This window comes from Copadichromis virginalis, linkage group LG16, assembly GCF_057382275.1.
Source record: "Copadichromis virginalis isolate Kocher_CV1m ecotype Utaka linkage group LG16, C_Virginalis_male_GT1.1, whole genome shotgun sequence".
NCBI classification, from domain to species: domain Eukaryota; kingdom Metazoa; phylum Chordata; class Actinopteri; order Cichliformes; family Cichlidae; genus Copadichromis; species Copadichromis virginalis.
Genome location: NC_140633.1, coordinates 28,164,994 through 28,172,873, shown reverse-complemented (window position 1 = coordinate 28,172,873; position 7,880 = coordinate 28,164,994). Strand labels below are relative to the sequence as shown.

The 7,880-nt window shown below is 37.6% G+C and overlaps 1 pseudogene; it reads left to right on the top strand.

The window, feature by feature from the left end:
- The first annotated feature begins 1,875 nt into the window (after positions 1-1,875).
- Positions 1,876-7,583, top strand: LOC146691005 (uncharacterized; annotated as a pseudogene).
- Positions 7,584-7,880: the final 297 nt, after the last annotated feature.

Genomic DNA, 7,880 nt, shown 5'->3' with positions numbered 1-7,880 from the left:
GTTGCTATACTTAAGATGAGGAAAGCGAAATTAATTCTCAAGGAAGGAAACAGCATTTGGTGACACCCATGAGTTCCAGACAATGAACTTTGTCCAAGTATTGAAAACAATTTAAAGTTATGTTAATTTCTCTAATTCATTTTAACCTTCTAGAAAACGCTGTTACTACAAAACCTTTGTAAAACATCTTGAACTAAAGCTGAAAGTCTACACTTTAATCAGACAATAATTATTTGACTTAAAATCCACTTTGTTGATGGTGTACAGAGGCAATACGGCTAAATTGTGTCTTTGTGTCTTTGTCCAACAATTTGCACACGCACACATGCACACACACAAGGGAATACCAACTAAAAGTCTGTGATATCCCTGTAAATGCTGACAGAGGGCACTGTAGCTCTATCGAAATACAGGGGCTTTAAAACAACAGCCATTACTAGAAGGATTATGTTTTCAGATTATCCCTCAGTTTGACATCCTTGGTTCAATATGTGAATCCATCTGACTATTGTCTATAATTTACTTTGACCCAACATTGACACTTGGACTGAAGGACGAATTGATTAGAAGTTGATGGTCAAAGATTAAGATCAACATTTTTCTGGTCCTAGTTAATTCTTACAAAAATGGCCACAACTTTAGTGTTAATTTGAACATTGAACATTATAGTCAGCTGCTTTAGCTCTTTATCTGTTTGTGGGCATTTTTCTTACTACAGCAGAGGGCTAGTTCTAGCTAACCCCAAGTCCCTGAGTTTAATACAATCTTTCTAGTAAGGAAAGTAATTTTTAATAATAAATGTATTTATAAAGCGCCTTTCAAGACACCCAAGGACACTGTACAATAGATGAAAACACATAATAACATGTCTTTACATGTTTGATATTCAGTTTTGTAATGGGGAATTATTTCTCAGTAGATTTCACAAGAAAGTCAAGTACTGTGGATTTATTGATACAACTGAAAGTTGTTAACTAGCTGTCTAGCTCTCTGCCTAGTAAAACATTCTGAGTGGGTGTGTTGTGATGGTAATCAGGGTAAGTGGGGAGTATTTGTGTTTGTTTCTGTAAGCATGATAGTGTGTAGGAGGAGGATTTTTTTTCTTTCTTTTCTTTTGGTTTTTTTTTTTAAAGTTGCTTATAAATAAAATTTTAGGTTAGTGTTTAAAGATGCAACTAGCTTTGGTAATAAAGACTGCCTAGTGCTCGGTTTACACAGTGGCTGTGGAGAATTTCTAAACAGACGGTCCAGTTCTATTTTTGTTGTGATTACTCTAATCATTCAAGCCCCCTGAACTTCCTGCTGTGCTTTTTGCATTTATTCATGAGTACCGATGTAGCATATCAAAGGAAAGAGATTATATGATTATCTTGACTGCCTATGATCTGGTTAGCATTTTGTACGTATGTTTTTCCCATATGTGTGCCAAACATCAGTTGCACCAAATTTCAGTAGGCGGATGTTTGACAGTCATGCAGTACTACTCTTAGATAACTTTTTCTAAAATCCTTTTAAAGAACATATCTACAAGTCTATAGATTCTGTCAGTTTTTGGTCGTCTGTATCCTCTCCAATTTATATTGATCAATTACGGCCATTAGCAGGACTTAAACCATAAAATCCAGTATGAACGTGCCATGAAAGAAAATTACAAATTCTAATGTGAGTCCTCTGTTTTCCTGCTCAACTATATGTTTTCACTGAGAATCCATTAAAAGTTCACAAGGACACAACTAAATCGAAAGTACCAGCAGAGAAGTCACAGGGACGCGCACAGACACTGTGACAACAACTGAGGGGAAGGACAGGACTAGACAAATCAGGTAATCAAAAAATTGAACACAGAAAGATAATGAGGCACAGGTAGGTTGAAACATGGATGTGAGGACTACCGATGACAATGAGACAGGAGGGGAAGTAAAACTAATTGCAAGACACAGGAGACAGATTATTCTCAATGTAAAATTGCAAATAAATGACAAACATGGCTGAAGCATAAAAATCTGAGTAGATTTAACAGATTAGAAATCAGCAGAGGATAGGACAAAGGATTAGTAAAGGGAGGTAAATGAACTCCATAATTACAAAACTAGGAATCACTAAATGCACAGAATACCCTCCTAAGACCCAAACTCATGGCATGCAGTCTTAATCTCTCTTTGCTATTTGGGCTGATTGGGACCTGATGAATGTAAAAACAAAGAATTACGAGATTTTTATTATTATTTTTTTTTTTACAAGAGTTTTGTTTCTGAGAAAAATGAGATCCACATTTACATTTACATTTTATGAAAATGCCAGTCACATTTAATTACAGAGGACCCACTTTAACCCATGGCCATTGGGAGTATATCTGGTGGGACACTTAGCTATTAGGTCAGAGTTACCCTTGTTAACAAAACATAAGTATATATAAATTAAGTATATCTGACAATCATCATACCAACGAACCTGCACTTAAAGGAGTTTACATGTTTCAGTAGATTCAGTGGCTACTGTGTGAGGGAATTTCCCACATGCTGTTAGCTGGTTCAGCCCAAGGAGCTTGCCTTGCATTGTATCGCTAAGGGAACAAACAAGCACACAGTAACTGGTGGGTGACAAAAAATAAGCCTAGTAATTATTAGTGAATATAAAAATGTATATAATGAACATAACTCTAAATTTATAAGGTACGTATAAAACTTTCTAACAGAATGCCTTAAATAAAATGTATCCCAAAAGCTGTATTGTGAAATAGCCCTCTTAACACTACACCCCTAGGAATACCGATGAAGTGTAGTGCATATTTAGCATAGGGACAAAACAACATTCATCACAGGATATAAACTGGACCAAAGAACATTTTTCAGTCTCATTGTCTAAATTTGCTTCTTTATGTTTTAAAGAACACATGGTGTGGGTTCATTTGTGTTTAAATCAATGTGTTTGGTAGAAACTATCTTGGCATAGTGCCCTACCATGGATATGGATATCATTTTGCACACATGAAAAGCATGGATATTAGAGCGAACATGTACACTATAAACACACTATAAACAGGCTGTTTGAGATTTATGCTCATATTATGATTTAAAACGAATTCAGTAAAAGATCAATTTTCTACTCTTTCTATGAACACATACATTTTCCCTTGAATGCACGTTGTCAATAAAAGTCAGTTTGATCAATGCCAAAATAGTATATTAAAGCCCATTTAGTCATCTTATCACATCTTTACAACCACTTTGTGTGTTCACAGACAAACAGAGTTGTTATTCCTGCCTGTATCTGCTATAACACATACCATTCTGCTGTCACATTCAGTCCCCATTAGACACTTCATTGAGGCTAAAACTTTATTTAGCAGAATTTATCTTCAGTGTTAATTCCTACATTCATTTTTGTAACTACTGGAAATCTGTCATTAATTCGAAGCTTGAGGTTCTGACTTGTTATTTTGTAGAGTTGCTGTTTGTTCAAAAACAGTCCATTTCAGATTTAATGATGGTGATTCTGTTCTGAGACATGTGAAGCTAGAGACACCAGCAACCATAGTCAATTGTCTTCCAGGGGCGAGAGCAGGCGACATTTGAGGGAAATTTAAAACTGCTGGCTAAGTGTAAGGGTATTCACGTCAGCAGTAATGACACCCGGTTACGTCAATCAGAGGTCACTAATATTAATATTGAATCAGTCTGTAACTTTGCCAAAACAATGTCGGACTCTGTAGTTTTCTCTGGTCTCCTCCCCAATCAGACCAGCAGTGACATCTCCTTAAATTCCTCTGATTAGTGTCCAAAAAACTATGTTGACTTTATAGATAATGGGGAAACTTTCTGGGGGAAGCCTGTTCTTGTTCCATCCCTCATTTTTAGAAATCTGGCCAAATTTATTAAACCCCCCAAAATGTGACTATCCAGAGTTGGGACCAGGAAGCAGAGTGGCAGTCTTACACGTCTATCTGCAGCTTCTTCCTCCCATTACCTCCTCAAACCCCATCCCCTTAGGGACTGTGTCAGCTCCCAAACAGAGAAAAAATAAACTAAAAATCCGCAAAAAAAAGGACTGAAATAAAAAAAAAAAATCACAAAGGAAGAACAATACAGCATCCACATTTGAACCAAAGAGTAAAACAGTGAATTGTGGATTACTAAACATCAGGTCTCTCTCTTCCAAGTCTCTCTTAGTACACGAGTTAATAACTGATCAACAAATTGATCTACTCTGTCCTTACAGAAACCTAGTTACAGCAGGATGATTATGTTAGTTTAAATGAATCAACCACCGAGTCATTCTAACCATCAGAAACCTCGAAGCACAGGCCGAGGGGGCAGTGTGGCAGCAATTTTCAACACCAGCCTATTAATCAACCAAAGACCAAGAAAGACTTTTTATTTCACTAGCTTGGCCCACGTCCTCATTTTAGGTTTAAGAGACATAAATCAGGACCTTTCCACAAATGTTTATCCATGTGATGATGTCCTCTTGTTTCTTTAATCTAACTGCTGCACTGACTTCTTTTTGAATTAAATGTTTGTCTTTGTAATCATTTTTTTTGTATATTTGTAATATTCTTTTTCTGTATTTCATGCATGTATTTTAAGGCAGGTGGGGATTATGTCTCCTCACCCCTGTCTTCATCATTAATGACCTAGTCCAGTATTTACTTGGGCGTAACTTAACCAATTAACCAATACTAACCTGACATATGTCAGCTGGTTCATCTGTGAAGATGTGATTGGTTAATTTGAATTTTTTTCTTTCCTGTTTTTAATTTAAGCACACTTTTACTATATGTTACTATGACTCTGATGAAGGCCACAAGCCGAAATGCGTTGGTCAGGCAATAAAGTTGTTCCTCTTCCCTTCAAGTGTTGCTGGAGTTCCTGTATTCCCATTTTAGGTTTGACAGCGTTTTAGTAGGTAAAGGTGAATGCTTGGACATGAACTGAGCTGCAGTTTGGGGAAGGCCTCGAAGGGGACTGGCAACGGCTTCCGGGCCTGGCAGATCCCCGTGTACTACATAGGAGTGAAGAAGTTAAAGAACTGAGAACAAGGAGGGAGGGAGGGTGGGGCACGTAAACAAGAATGAACAGCTTGCAGAACTGGGGGAATCTATATAGATGACAACCGGAAGGCAAGGCAAGGCAAGGCAAGTTTATTTGTATAGCACAATTCAACAACAAGGTGATTCAAAGTGCTTTACAGAGACATTAGAAACAAGAACAAATAAAAAGCATGATTTAAAATTGAATAAAACAAGCAAATAAACTAACTAACTAATTAACAAACAAACAACAGTATATAAAATCAAAACAGATAAAATCAGAACAGTAGATAAAATCAGTAGTTAAATGTAAGTTTTGAAATTTAAGCTTAAAGTGTCGATTTGGTGCTTTATTCAAATGCAGCTGAGAACAGGTGAGTCTTCAACCTGGATTTAAATAAACTGAGTGTTTCAGCTGATCTGAGGCTTTCTGGGAGTTTGTTCCAGATATAAGGAGCATAAAAGCTGAATGCAGCTTCTCCGTGTCTGGTTCTGACTCTGGGAACTGATAAAAGACCGGATCCAGATGACCTGAGGGATCTGGATGGTTCATACTGGGTCAGGAGGTCATTGATGTATTTTGGTCCTAAACCATTCAGAGCTATATAGGCCAGCATCAGAACTTTAAAGTCTATCCTCTGACGGAGAGGCAGCCAGTGTAAGGACCTCAGAGCTGGACTGATGTGGTCCACTTTTTTGGTCTTAGTGAGGACTCGAGCAGCAGAGTTCTGAATGAGCTGTAGTTGTCTGACTGATTTTTTAGGTAGACCTGTAAAGATGCTGTTACAGTAATCAAGCCTACTAAAGATGAATGCATGGACTAGTTTTTCCAGGTCCTGTTGAGACATCAGATCTTTTATCCTTGATATATTCTTGAGGTGATAGTAAGCTGACTTTGTTATTGTCTTAATGTGTTTTTCTAAGTTTAGGTCTGCATCCATCACTACACCCAAATTTCTCGCCTGGTTTGTGGTTTTTAGATGTATAGATTGAAGTTCTCTGGTGACCTGTAATCGTTTTTCTTTGGCGCCAAAGACTATTACCTCAGTTTTGTTTTTGTTTAGCTGGAGAAAATTGTGGCACAACCAGTCATTGATTTCCTCAATGCATTTACCAAGAGCCTGTACAGGGCCTCGGTCTCCTGGTGACATTGTGATATATATTTGTGTGTCATCTGCATAGCTGTGATAGTTTATTTTGTTGTTGTTTATAATCTGTGCCAGTGGGAGCATGTAGATGTTAAACAGAAGGGGTCCCAAGATGGAACCTTGGGGAACTCCACATGTGATACTTGTCTGCTCAGATGTGAAGTTACCTATTGATACAAAGTATTTCCTGTTTTCTACGTATGTTTTGAACCAGTTTAGTACAGTTCCTGAAAGACCTGTCCAGTTCTCCAGTCGTTTGAGTAATATGTTGTGGTCAACTGTATCAAATGCTGCACTGAGATCCAGTAAAACTAGGACTGACATTTTTCCACTGTCTGTATTCAGACATATGTCATTAAACACTTTGGTCAGAGCGGTTTCAGTGCTGTGGTTCTGTCTAAAACCTGACTGGAAGGCATCGTAGCAATTATTCAAATTCAACAAATTTCCCACGTGTGGGACTAATAAAGGTTATCTTATCTTATCTTATTCTGTTTTAAGAAGTAACTGAGCTGTTGAGAAACTGCTTTTTCAATGATCTTACTTAAAAACGGGAGATTTGAGATCGGCCACGCTCGGAAGGAGCATGTTTGCAGGCGTAGTCCCGCTCCTGAAATACCGATACATAATCTCCAATAATTTGAAAGCCTGATGCTTAGCCTTGTTCACCCTAGCTGGTAAACTCAAAAACCAGTCTTATTTGTTATCATCTATCGTCCCCCTGGGCCTTACAAAGTTTCTGTCTGATTTCTCTGACTTTTTCTCAGATTTAGTACTCAGCTCAGATAAAATAATCATTTTAACATCCATGTAGATGTTAAAAATGACAGCCTCAACATGGCATTTAATCTGTTATTAGACTCAATTGGCTTCTCTCAAAATATAAAAGAACCCACCCACCACTTTTATCACACTCTAGATCTTGTTTTGACACATGGCATAGAAACTGAACATTTAACAGTGCTTCCTGAAAACCCTCTGTTGATCATTTCCTAATAACATTTACATTTACAATAATTGATTGCACAGCAGTGGGGAGTAGATCTCATCACAGTAGATGTCTTTCTAAAAGTGCTGCCAATAAGTCTAAGAATATAATTCATCCACTGTTATCATCTTCAATGTCTTGTACCAACACAGAGCAAAGCAGCTACCTGATCGCTAATCCAATAGAGGTCGATTATCTTGCTAATAATTTTACCTCTTCATGATATATGACTCTGAATGTTGTAGCGCCTGTGAAAAAGAGACTTAAATCAGAAGTACTTGACTCCCTGGTATAACTCTCAAACGTGCAAATAAAGAAGATAACTTGTAAGCTGGAGAGGAAATGGCTGGAGAGGAAATTTAGAAGATCATCATTTAGCCTAGAAAATAGTTTGGAGCTTAATAAAAAAGCTCTGTAAAGCTAGAACATGTTACTGCTGCAGCAAGACTACTGACAGGGACTAGAAAGAGAGAACATATTTCCCCTACTTTGGATTCCCTTCACTGGCTCTCTGTTAAATCCAGAATTGAACTAGCAATTAAGAATTTGGAAGGTCTTGAATAATTGGGCCCCATTTTATCTTAATGACCTTATGGTACCACATCACCCCATTAGAGCACTTTGCTCTTGGACAGCACACTTACTTGTTGTTCCTACAGTATTTAAAAGTAGAATGGGAGGGAGAGCCTTCAGCTTTCAGGCCCCTCTTCTGTGG